Genomic DNA, 13,782 nt, shown 5'->3' on the forward strand with positions numbered 1-13,782 from the left:
GGACATCTTTCATTCCATTTGTCTCCAAAGTTTTCTTTATAAATACCTTCAGCATTGCAGGAACACGAGCAACTGACAAAGCACAGGAACTTTCCTCTGATCTCGAGGTTTTCTGTATATCTGGTACAAACTGAAAGCTGCTCGATGAAAAAACGATCTGGCCTCATCTGTCATTACAACAAACAAACAACAGGCATTTTAAGGCCATCTTCCCTGCTAGAGCGGGGGTTAGCCTTGCAGGCTCCATGACAATCTTCTCCATTTTGCCCTATTTTCTGCATCTCTCCTTGTTAACCCGCTTGTCCGCATTTCTTCTTCGACCATCTTTAGCCAAGTCTTTCTCGGTCTTCCCCGTCCTCTACTTCCTTCTACATTCATTTCCATCACTCTTCTCAACCAGACACTTTCATCCTTCCTCAACGCATGACCAAACCATCTCAACCTGTTCCTCTTCACAGCATCAATCACAGGCTCTATTCCCCATATCTTTCGATCATTTTCGATGTCATTATACATGTAGCAACAAAATTCCGATCTTATTCACTGCCTGTAGAATTCCAGAATTCCTTTGCAAACCAAATCTGCACGAATCTGTAACACTTTGCTTTGAAATTCAGGGCTTGTGCAATTAAAATAACGAGTCTGATTTTTCTTGAAAGTTTAGTCATACTTTTAAAAAGAAATAACAAAATTCAAGGAAATTCCCTTTCAATTTAGCTTCCTCTCCCTCATCTTCTCCACGAAAAGGTAAGCCAAGCTTTGAGAGTAACATGACAATGTCACAAACCTTTGTCATGTAATCCCTGTTTCTCGAAATGGTGCTTTTATGACTTTCTGAAAGCTTCACTTCTACTGATCCTGTTTCTTCGCTAAGTTTGAACATTTGTTACTTTTCCATACATTGCAAATGAACCTGGAAAACAATATGTTTACACAATTTTTCATTCAGAGATTTTCTTCCAATATTGCATGCCTTTGTGGATAAATAAATCCTCAGCTTAGCTTGTTTTTGAGTGGAAATGACGGTAGGGAAAGCAGAGCACAGCATCTTGTTGAACAGAATATTCAACCCAAAGGAATTTGATGTTGTAGAAACTGAAAAAGAGTGCCTGTATCTCCCAAATATTCTCTTTTGAAAATCAGTCAGATGTGGATGATTGGGCCCAATGCACTTTTTCTCCAAAATATAAAGGTATATTTACACTTCTCCCATCATCTTCAGTTGTATATGTGCTGAGCCGTCGTGTATATGCGTCATCTTTAGTTGTATATGTGCCGTCTGTATACATACAGCTGAAGATTATGCGAGTATCACGTGTCATGCGAGAAGTGAGAATCACTACATCCAAATATTTGAGATCATCTTGCTGTACTTGAGAGAGCCGAGGTAGGCAGCGGTGGCTGGGTCTGATCTGCATAGTTGTAAAATCCTACTACGAATAATCCGTGGTTGGTTCAATAGTCGCTTTTACAAAAAAAAAAATCTGAATGTCCATTTTAGCTTTTTTTTAGATAAGTCCATCAAATCGTTCTCCTCAATGTTAAAAGTTTAATAGCTTAATATATATGTATATATATATATATATATATATATATATATATATATATATATATATATATATATATATATATATATATATATATATATACACACACACACACACACACACACACGAGGGTAAATCGAAAAGTAAAGGCAATATGTGTGTAAAACGAATACCCAATAAATTGCCTTTACTTTTTGATTTACCCTCGTGTATATATACATATTATATATATTATATATGTATAAAATATATACAGTGCCTTCAGAAAGTATTTACACTGCTTGACCTTTTTTACATTTTGTTGTGTTACAGCCTGAATTTTTAATGGGTTAAATTGGATGGAATTTAATGGATTAAATTGAGATTTTTTTTGTCACGGATTTACACATAATACCCCATATGTCAAAGTGGAATCTTACTTTTAGAAATTTTTACAAAACAATTAAAAATGAAACGCAGAAATATCACATTTGCATACAGCAAGTATTCAACCCCCTGAGTCAATACTCTTTCTTTGGCCGCCATTGCAGCTTCGAGTCTTCTTGGGTTTGTCTGTATCAGCTTTGCAAATCTGGATTCGGGAAGTTTCTCCCATTCTTCTTTGCAGATTTTCTCAAGCTCTGTCAAGCTGGATGGGAGCGTCGGTGAACAGTAATCTTCAAGTCTTTCCACACATTCTCAGTGAGATTCAAGTCTGGGCTTTGGCTGGGCCACTCAAGGACTTTCATGTTCTTCTTCTGAAGCCTTTCCAGTGTTGCTTTGGCTGTGTGCTTGGGGTCATTGTCCTGTTTGAACATAAATCTTTGCTGCAGTCTAAGGTCTTTTGCACTCTGAAGCAGGTTCTCCTCAAAAATTTGCTTGTATTTGGCTCCATTCATTGTTCCCTCCATCCTTACAAGTTCCCCAGTCCCTGCCACTGAAAAGCATCCCCATAGCATGATGCTGCCACCACCAAGCTTCAGGGTGGGGATGGTGTAAGATGGGGTTGAGCTGTGCTTGGTTTCCACCAGATGTAGCACTTTTCATTCAGTCTAAAGAGTTCAATTTTTTTCTCATCAGACCACTGAATATTTGACTCATGAAGTTCTGCAGAGATTGTTGTCCTTCCAGCAGGTTCTCCCATCTCAGCCAAGGAACTCTGTAGTTCTGTCAGAGTGGTCATTCGGTTCTTGGTCACCTCCTTGACCAAAGTCCTTGTTGTCCGGTTGCTCAGTTTGGTCGGACGGCCAGCTCTAGAAAGAGTCTGGGTAGTTCCATATTCTTTCCATTTCCTAATGAGGGAGCTCAATCTGCTATTGGGAACTATCAACACTCTAGAAATTGTTTTATACCCTTCCCCAGATCTATTCCTCTTCACAATTACATCTCGGAGTTCTACGGACAGTTCCTTGGACCTCATGGTCGAGTTTCTGCTCTGACATGCACTGTCAACTGTGGGACCTTATATAGAGAGGTGTGTTTCTTTCTAAATCATGTTCAATCCATTGAATTGGCTACAGTTGGACTCCAATTAAGTTGTAGAGACATTTCAAGGATGATCAAAGGAAATTGGATGCACCTGAGCTCAATTTGGAGTGACAGTGGTTGACCAAGTGACAGTGGTTGAAAGTGGTTGACCTTTTGGTCTATGTTGACATTTTGGCCTATGTTGACCTCAAAAATAGTTGGTGGTTGGTTTCAGTAAGCTGATAGGCAAATCCTATTCAGATTTCAAGTCAATCGGATGAAAATTGATTATTTAAGAAATTTGGGAAAAGTGGTTGACCTGAGGCCTATGTTGCTCTCTAAAATAGTTCGTGATTGAATTCACTTATCGGATATGAAAATCCTATTCAAATTTAAAATCAATGGGATGAAAATTGAGGATATTAGAAATCTGGCCTATGTTGACCTTTTGGCCTCTGTTGATCTCAAAAAGAGTTGGGAGTTGAATTCAGTTGAATTCCAATTAAGTTGGAATTTGAGGACGATATACAGTATCGTCCTCAAATTCCAAGTTAATCGGATGAAAATTGACAATTTTAGAAATTTGGCCTATGTTGTCATTTTGGCCTATGTTGACCTCAAAAATAGTTAATGGTTGGTTTCACTAAGCTGTTATGCAAATCGTATTCAGATTTCAGGTCAATCGAATGAAAATTGAGGATTTTAGAAATTTGAAAAAAGTGAATGACCTTTGGCCTATGTTGACCTTTTGGCCTATTTTGATCTCAAAATTAGTTAGTGGTTGAATTCAGTTAGGTGATATGAAAATTATATTCAAATTTCAAGTCAATCAGATGAAAATTGAGGATTTTAGAAATCTGAAAAAGAGTGGTTGACCTTTTGGCCTATTTTGATCTCCAAACTAGTTGGGGGTTGAATTCAGTTAGCTGATATGAAAATCGTTTTCAAATTTCAAGTCAAGGGGATGAAAATTGAGGATTTTATAAATATGAAAAAAGTGGTTGACCTTTGGCCTATGTTGACCTTTTGACCTCAAAATATATAGGATTTTGTCGGACCACGAACTCTACCATTTGGTGAAGTATCGTGAAGATCGGTTTAAAATTGTGACCTATAGGCAAGTATAAGCGAGCGGACAGACAAACACACACACAAACAAACACACAAACCGGAGTGATCAACATACCTGATTCTAAACAGGGTAGGGATGGATGGGCAACAATGCAAAATGGCGTCTTCTGTCATCTTAGCCAGAAAGCTTGGATTTGCCACCTCTGATTCAATTGAAATGCTCTAACAGCAGCGAGGTGCTCCATTTGAAATTGTTTGTTGATATTTGAAATGCTCTCTCTTCCTCATATGTGGCAACTTCAACTGTCATCATGCCAGCTGGCTGGGTGTGGGTTCCTCTGTCATCAGCCATGGCACCTCAGCAAAGGACTTCTGCGACTCATTGGGACTGACACAATCTGTCAATTTCCCGACCCGGATCCCAGTCAATGGAGTATCTGGTTATGACAAACTTCCCTGCAAATGTCTGCTGCTCTTCTTCTGCTCCAAATGGTTCTTCTGATCCTGTGCTTGTTAAAGTGGACATCTCTGTGGCCATTCTCAGAGAGCCTCCTCAGCACCGACGAGTCTGGCATTTCACTCAGACTGACTGGCACGGTCTGCAAGCAGCCATCAATCATCTGGACTGGTCTCCCATCTCTACTGCCTCTGACATCAATTCTTCCTGGGAATTCTTCCAAAGCAAACTGCTCTCTCTCATGCACAGATTTATCCCATCTCGTCTTCAGTTGTCTTACCCTTCCTCCCGTCCACGGTACACTGAATCCTGTGTTGAGGCAGTTGCCCTGAAACAACTTCCCTTTGTCTCTTGGAAGGCAAATCCAACTGAAGGCAATCTCAGTTCCTTCCACCAAGCTCGGAACAAGTGTGTGTGGACATCTCTGTGGCCATTCTCAGAGAGCCTCCTCAGCACCGACGAGTCTGGCATTTCACTCAGGCTGACTGGCACGGTCTGCAAGCAGCCATCAATCATCTGGACTGGATCATGCAAGCAGCCATCAGGAGTGCCAGGAAGCACTATCTCTCCACACTCAAGATTGAACTCTCAAACCTGTCTCCTTCCTCCAAATCCTGGTGACGTCTGGTCAAATCCGTTTCTGGTGTTTGTTCCCCCACCATCCCCTCCCTTACCTCAAATGGCAACACAGTTGACACCGCATGTGACAAACCCGAATGCCTCAAATCTGTGTTTGCCTCAAAATCTTGTGTCCCAAACCCATCTCTCTCTGTTCCCACCTTACCCAGTCGAATCCAACTGTTCCTGGACTCTGTATCCTTCTCTCCTGACAAGGTGGAGAAGTTTTTGTCAAATCTCGACTCTGATTCTGCAACTGAACCAGACGGCATCAGCCCACGGGTCCTAAAATCCTCTCACCCTCTCTCTGTTCTTTTCACTCACTCTTTTGCTCAAGGTCATCTGCCAGCATCTTGGAAATCAGCAAACATTACCGCTTTACACAAAGAAGGTGCAAAAACAGATCCTTGCAACCACAGACCAATCAGCCTGCTCCCAATTATCATCAAAGTCATGGAATCCATCATTGCTTCAGATATCAAATCCTTCCTCTTCTCCAATGGCTTGAACTCCGATCATCAATTTGGATTCAGACCAGGTCATTCTACTCTGGACATGTTGCTTCTGCTGTCTCAACAATGGATGGAGGTCCTCAATGCCAAACAGGAAATCAGAGCTGTCTCCCTTGACATATCACGTGCCTTCGATAGGGTCTGGCACCCAGCTCTGCTCAACAAACCCTCCTCCCATGGTATCCATGGAAATCTCCACGCATGGCTTGCGGACTTCCTCTCTAGTCGTAGTCAACGTGTGGTCCTGAATGGATTTCTCTCATCTCCCCTGCCTGTTCTGGCTGGAGTTCCCCAAGGTAGTGTTCTGGGCCCTGTGCTTTTTCTGGTCTTCATCAATGATCTCTCTGACTCTCTGGAAACTCCTCTCTATCTCTTTGCTGATGACCCCAATCTCTGCCGCTCCATTCCTCATCCCTCAGATCGGCAGTCTGCAGCCTCCTCACTCTCTGCAGACCTGGACAAAGTCACAGACTGGTGAAACAAGTGGAACATGTCTTTCAATCCTGACAAATCTCATACTCTTACTATGTCTCTCCGAAAAGACCGACTGGAAAACCCTCCCATCTACTTTCTCAACAATCCTCTCCAAGAAGTTCCATCGCTCAAGCTTTTGGGTCTCACTATCTGCCATGATCTTTCTTGGGAAAACCACATTTCCAAGCTGGCCTCCAAAGCCAGTCGCTGACTGGGCATCCTCCGTCGTGCGGTCCTTCCTTGGCACACCTGAGCTCCTCACCACATACAAGGCTTTCATCCGTAGCTCAATGGAATACTCTTCTCCCCCTCTGGGCCGGTGCTCCTGCCTCACACCTAGCTCGGCTTCACGCTGTTGAAACTAAAGCTTTCAGAATCATTGGAATCTCCCGCGATGAAGCCGATTGTGACACCTTTCACTCAATCACCGCAGGCAGGTTGGTGGTCTTTCTGTCTTCTACCGACTCCTCTCCGGTCTTGCTCCCCCAGCTCTCTCTGTGCTCTGTCCACCAAATATTCCTACAGGTTGCACCATATCTGCCAGCAACCCTCCTATCATTAAAGTGCCAAAATCTCGGCTCTCTGCTCACCTTCACTCTTTCATTCCCCTTTTCTCCTGCCGCTGGAACAATCTCCCCCACTCCCTTCAATCCCACTCCTCCCTCCAGGTCTTTCAACAGCTGTTCACCACCATCTCTTATCTTCCCCCATCCAAAACCTTGATCTTTTCTACCCCCGCTAATTCACCCCAGATCCACTTTTTTTAAATTCCAACTTCTTTCCTGGAATTCCTTGCAGTGTCCATACGTTTTATACCTCTCCCATCTCCCACCTCCCCCGAAGCCCTCTCCCTCCCACAGTTCTCTCAATGTCCCTGATCTCAAATGTTGTGTTTGTGTCCTTCCCCCTCTCTCCCCATCTTGTCTACCGCTCCCCTTATTTTGTGTTATATGTGTCGGTTTTGACTTTTTGTGTGATTAATGTTTGCTTTCACGAGCGTCGATCCTGTATACCCAAAAAAAAAAAAAAAAATTGCGTTTTTATGCCTCCGGTCTGCAATAAAAATTTGGATTGGTGTCAAAGCCAGTGACAAATTGCAAATTAATAGGACGACTACTGTACTGTTTTCTCCTTTTCAACTCTGATAAGTTTTCCTCTTTAAAATTTTCTGTGTCGTTCTCACCAATTCCACCATTTATATATTTTGTATGCATAACAGTGTGTGAGGGATTACATTGTGGGGGAGGTGGAAACATTTTTTTTCGTATGTGCAGAGTCGAGGCTTGTGGAGAAACTAGAACATAGGACGCAACAGAACAAAAGTAACAGTAAAAGAAGAGGAGGAAACTCACCAACAGCAGACAGAAGGGACGAGGGACAAAATATAGGGACATTTGGACAAATTGGGGATGTGGGACAGAATGAGCTTAAGATGTATATACATATATATATATATATATATATATATATATATATATATATATATATATATATATATATACATATATACACAAAGAATTAAGTTAAGCACCCCTACACAACGAATTAAGGTAAGCACCCCCTAATATATATTCTTTGTGTATATGTATACATTGGCATATATTCTAAGGTATGTGAGATCAAATAATGATTGGTATGACATTAGCAATTATCCATTGATGAAATTGAGTGATCAAAGTGAAAAAAAGTGATTGGTTGAGTCAGTGATCCGATCACGTGGGTCCTACACACGTTATTGACGCAAAGATCGCTAGAGGTCTTCTCAGAACAATGACTGTACGTTAGAAAACATAAACGTCATCCACACTGTCCGTGATGGACCTATAGCTCCATACTTAAATTGAGGTGAAAATATGCCAAAAATTCCCAATAAATTTCACCTTAAATTATTCAGAATAAAATATTGAAAACGGCATGATTGTTATGTTTTTATGTGACCATAATATCACTTCTCCAGAAAATATAGCAATATCATGGGTATATTACACTGTTTTGACGACAACAAACTTGTAATGTGCGAGGTTGTAAAAAAACGGGGGGGGGGGGGGTGCTTAACTTAATTCTTTGTGTATATATATACAGTCACGTGAAAAAGTAAGTACACCCCATGTAATGTTTGGACTTTTTCAACATATTTCAACATACAGCTATTTGATCTTCATTTCAACAATATTGATAGATAAAGGTGATATAATATAACAAATATCATGAAACATTTACATTTTGTAGTCCATTGTATAATTTAAATAAACATGAATGCAAATTTCGCATGTGGAAAAAGTAAGTACACCCCTACTTTTAGCACTACGTCAAATACATAAAATTAGAATCAGGTGCACCAGCTCAGGTGCAAATGATTAGAACATCATTAGAGAGGATCTTGGAGGAACCTGTCTTATTTAAACTTGAGACATTTAGTTTGGTTTGCTCTTTCTTGTTGAAGTGTGCGGCGTCACCATGCCTAGATCAAAAGAGCTCTCTGAGGCCTTCAGAAAGAAGGTTATAGATGCCTTCGAGTCTGGGAAGGGATTTAAAAAGATCTCCAAACAATTTGAAATCAATCATTCGACTGTCCGGAAGATCATCTACAAGTGGAGGAGATTCCAAACAAATGCCAACTTGTTCAGGCCAGGCCACCCCAGCAAGTTCAGCCTGAGAGCAGACCGCAAGATGCTGAAAGAAGTCTCTAAGAACCCCAGAATGTAATCACGGGACCTACAGGTAGCTCTTGCCACTGTTGATGTCAAAGTGCACGAGTCTACCATTAGAAAGAGGCTGCACAAATTTTATCTACATGGGAGGTGTGCCAGGAGGAAACCGTTGCTGTCCAGAAAGAACATGAGGGCAAGACTAAAGTTTTCCAATGAACACCTAGGCAATGACCAGCACTTCTGGAACAATGTGCTCTGGACAGATGAGTCAAAGGTAGAGCTATTTGGCCACAGTACCAGAAGACATGTTTGCCGAAAACCAAAGGCAGCATTGGACCACAAGAACCTGATACCAACTGTAAAGCATGGTGGTGGAAATATTATGGTTTGGGGCAGCTTTGCTGCATCAGGGCCTGCACAGCTCACCATCATAGAATCCACTATGAATTCTTTATTGTACCAGAGTGTGCTTGAGGATAATGTGAGGCCATCTGTCAGAAAGTTGAAGCTCAACCGAAGGTGGACGTTGCAACATGACAATGACCCTAAACATACCAGTAAATCCACCAAGGAATGGTTGAAAAGAAAGAAATGGAGGGTTCTGGAATGGCCAGGGTCAAAGCCCAGATCGAAATCCCATCGAGATGTTGTGGGGGGATTTGAAACGAGCTGTGCATGCAAGAACCCCCTCTCAAATCGCACAGCTGAAAGAATTCTGCATGGAGGAGTGGGCAAAAATTTCTCCCAGTCGATGTCAGTGTCTGGTAGACTGTTATAAGAAACGCCTACTTGAGGTTGTTTCTGCAAAAGGGGGCAATACCACCTATTCGAGCCAAGGGTGTACTTACTTTTTCCACATGCGAAATTTGCATTTATGTTTATTTAAATTATACAATGGGCGACAAAATGTAAATGTTTCATGATATGTTATATTATATCACCGTTATCTGTCAATATTGTTGAAATGAAGATCAAACAGCTGTATGTTGAAATATGTTGAAAAAGTCAAAACTTTACATGGGGTGTACTTACTTTTTCACGTGACTGTATATATATTGTTATGGATCCGGGGGACGGCACTCCCGTTAGCAAGGGGGGGTTAATCCCCTTGTCCTGTTAAGCTGGCCGTCCGACCGGTCCTGGGGGTATGACGTCACTTCAGGTCGATGGTAAGTAGGGTTGTAAGCCCAATTTGTCTTAATACCTAAGTACTACCACCGGCCGTAAGCGAGGAAATACTCCCACCCGGGCCGCAGCGTGATTGGATTGCGCCGAGCGAAGCGAGCTGCGACTCGGGCCGTTATCAAGAGACTAAACCCGATTATAAAGCGTTGGCCAAATCGTGCCACAGGTACTCAATCGAAAGAAAGGACTAACGCGATCGGGGGTGAATGAAACCAAAGAATAAGAAGTGTTACATATTTATGTGAATGTATGTGAATTACCATTCAGGTCTTTGCTTATCCATGTGTAGTAGATTAAGGGTTGTTGTGGTTGGAGGGTCAGGAGCCCTTCTGAAAAAGTGTCCGGAAACGGAAGTGACCGGAAACGGAAGGAGAAAAGACACGAGGAAGAAAAGCGACGAGTATTCTTCTTCCTCGCCCCGCTCCGACGAAAGGTAGGATCGACCTTGCGCCGCGTGGAAAAGCGGCGTTCCGAAGCCCGTCTGGCGAGAGGAGTTACCGGGACGTGTACCTACCCGGTGGAGACGTCAAGTTGACGTGGGGCCGTGCATCGACCCCGCGTCTGGCACCGTTCGCGGCACCGTCTAAACAGACGCGTACGGGTCGCACGTTGGGGCCTAACACGCCTTGCAAGCGGCGCGGGGCTTTTGGCTTGCTTTACCGTACCCGCTTCGCGTGGCCACGAGGGGCTGCAGCCGCGGTGCCTGGTACGATACCTGCCCGGTGGAAACATGTCCACCCGGGGTTCGTTCAACCGCCCGAGTGCGGCGACGCCGACCAGCATCTTGGTCAGGAGGGGCCCAGAGACATTGGGAGGGGCAGAGACCAAAAGGGGGTCGTGAGTACAGAAGGGGACACACATATATAAGATGGCCATCTTAATCATATAGGGAATTGATTGTGGATTGGGAATTGTTGATGGTTGTTTGTTGTTGATTGCTTGGGGAATATCCGTGATTGTATCATTGAAATTGTATGATATCCTTACCCTGGAAATATATCATTGAACATCAGTTTCTCTTGGGTGGAATTCATAGGGATTGCGTTGCGAAAGCGCATATATAATACTACTTTCTGGCGAAGGTCCTCTCACGGTCCGGGGGTCACCGAGACCAGGTAGTCACCGAGGGGACCACGTAACAGAATTGGGGGCCCGTCCGGGAACTAAAAGTGTATTTGTATAAAATAATAAAATAATATTTTTATTAATTAAAATTTATTAATTAAGTATTAATTGGTGAAATTTTGGGGAAATTGGGGTAAAGTCTTGGGTGAAGGTTAACAGCTGTTAACGATAGTCACCATGGCGTTTGTGGCACAGAACTTTGCGGTAACACCGAGTGAGGCACAGTTCCGAGCGTTACTAAAGTCGGACCTCTTGAAATTGGCCAAACATTTTAACTTGGAGGTCCGAACTAATTTGAGGAAGGCAGAGTTGCAGGCCACGGTGATACAATCTATGGTGGGATTAGGAACATGGGACGAGTTAGCCTGGGAGTGGCTACCCGAAGAACCAGAAGATGTTGAGCTCCGGAAACTGGAGTTGCAATTACGGAGCCAGGAACGGGTTAAAGAAGAAGAAAGGAAAGCAGAAAAGGAAAGAGCAGAAGAAGAAAGGAAAGCAGAAAAGGAAAGAGCAGAAGAAGAAAGGAAAGCAGAAAAGGAAAGAGCAGAAGAAGAAAGGAAAGCAGAAAAGGAAAGAGCAGAAGAAGAAAGGAAAGCAGAAGAGAGGAGAGAAGAGAAACAAGCAGAGGAAAGGAGAGTGGAACGAGAACTCCAGGAAAGGTTAAAAGAAGAGGAAAGGAAAGCAGAAAAGGAAAGAGCAGAAGGAGAAAGGAAAGCAGAAGCGAGGAGAGAAGAGAAACAAGCAGAGGAAAGGAGAGTGGAACGAGAACTCCAGGAAAGGTTAGAAGGGAGAAAAGCAGAGGAGAGGAGAGCTGCAAGGGACCTCGAAGCAGAGGAGAGAAAAGCGGAAAGGGAATTAAAGGAACGTGACATGGAGCTTCAGCAAGAAATCAAATTCAAGGAGCTGGAGTTAATGAGAGAACGGGGAGAGGCACCACCCTTGCTGACGGGGTCGACACCTAACCAGAAAACCTGGGATGTGGGCAGACATGTGAGGCTGGTTCCACCGTTCAGTGAAAAGGAAGTCGCGAAATTTTTTCCACACTTTGAGAAAGTGGCTCGACAATTAAACTGGCCGGAGGAGGCCTGGACCATACTCGTGCAAAGTGTGCTGGTGGGGAAAGCTCAGGAAATTTATTCGGCGCAACAATGGACCAATGTGCAGATTATGAGGTACTGAAGAAGCACATCCTCAAAGCCTATGAGTTGGTTCCGGAAGCTTACAGGCAAAAATTCAGGAATGCCAGGAAGAGGGAGAGTGAGACCCATGTGGAGTTTGCCAGAGTGAAAGAAAACATGTTTGATCGGTGGTGTGAGTCAAAAGGAGTCGGGAAAGACTTCGAAACATTGCGGGACTTGATCCTGGTGGAGGAATTCCAGCAGTGTGTCCACGAGGACATCAAAGTGTACCTGCAGGAAAAGAAAGTACCAAAGTTGTGGGACGCAGCCACCATGGCAGATGATTATGCCTTAACCCACCGAATAGGGGTCCACAAACCTAACTCCTCGCCTAGACTTCAGCAGGGGAGTTATGGAACACCCGGTGCGGAGAACGACCTTACATGGCGGCGGCCTCGAGATGATTATGGGGACAACTATGATACCCCAACTGTTAGAAATCCGAGGGCTACGGGCCCAAGACAAACTTATTTTTCGGGGGGCTCAAGGCCGACCCCGAGGTTCTCCCCCGGGCCTACTTGTGCTTTTTGCCATAAAACTGGACACTTGATGTCCCAATGTTACCTCCGGAAAAGGGAGAACCCGGAACGGAATCAGTCTAGTGCGACTCCGAATGCACTGGCAAGTGTGAGAAATCATTCTTGGAGAGCAGAGCTGGGGGAAGATTCCCCTGTCAAAGGTACGGCGTCCCGGGAGAACCTTGTTCAGGAGGGCTACAAACATTTCATTTCAGAGGGGTTCGTGTCGCTGGATGGCGACCCGAGTAACCAGAAGCCAGTTAGGGTATTGAGGGACACAGGAGCCCACCAATCGTTGATGCTGGAGGGCATTTTGCCATTGTCGGAGAAGACGGCAACTGGGGTTAGTGTGCTTTTACAGGGGGTCGGGGGCTATGTTAAAGCTCCGCTTCATGTCATCCAGTTGAGTTCTGAGTTGGTATCCGGGCCGGTCACCGTAGGCTTACAAGCCACCCTTCCTGTGGAGGGAATCTCTTTTATTATCGGGAATGATTTGGCCGGGGGGCGAGTTTCGGGTAATCCAATAATGGTGGACAAGCCCAGTAAGAAAAATAACACCACTCGGTTAGAGATGGAGATTCCGGGTATCTTTCCATCCTGTGCAGTGACTCGGGCTATGGGTAGAAAGCACGCGGAAGAGAAGGAGGAAGAAAGAGAGGGGGAGTTGGAACCCTTAGAGGTATGGGAAGACAACTCGGAAAAGGGAAATAACCAGGGGAGGGATTCCCAGGAATTTCGAGAAATGGTAGCGTCTGGAACGCAAGGGGACGTGGAGTGTCCGTCGGAGACCGCGGAGAACGAAGTGGAGCAAACCGCGCTGGTCCGAAGGAGACTAGTGGAAGAACAACACGAAGACTCGGAGATCCAGAGGTTAATTGAGAAAGCCGTTACGGAAGAAGAGGCTATGAAGATACCTGTGGGGTATTTCATGAAGGGGGAAACCCTAATGAGGAAATGGAGGCCCCCGGAGGTGCCCGCAGACGATGAGTGGAAAGTTCAC

The sequence above is a fragment of the Myxine glutinosa genome, chromosome 7 (assembly GCF_964187855.1).
Source record: "Myxine glutinosa chromosome 7, kmMyxGlut1.1, whole genome shotgun sequence".
NCBI classification, from domain to species: domain Eukaryota; kingdom Metazoa; phylum Chordata; class Myxini; order Myxiniformes; family Myxinidae; genus Myxine; species Myxine glutinosa.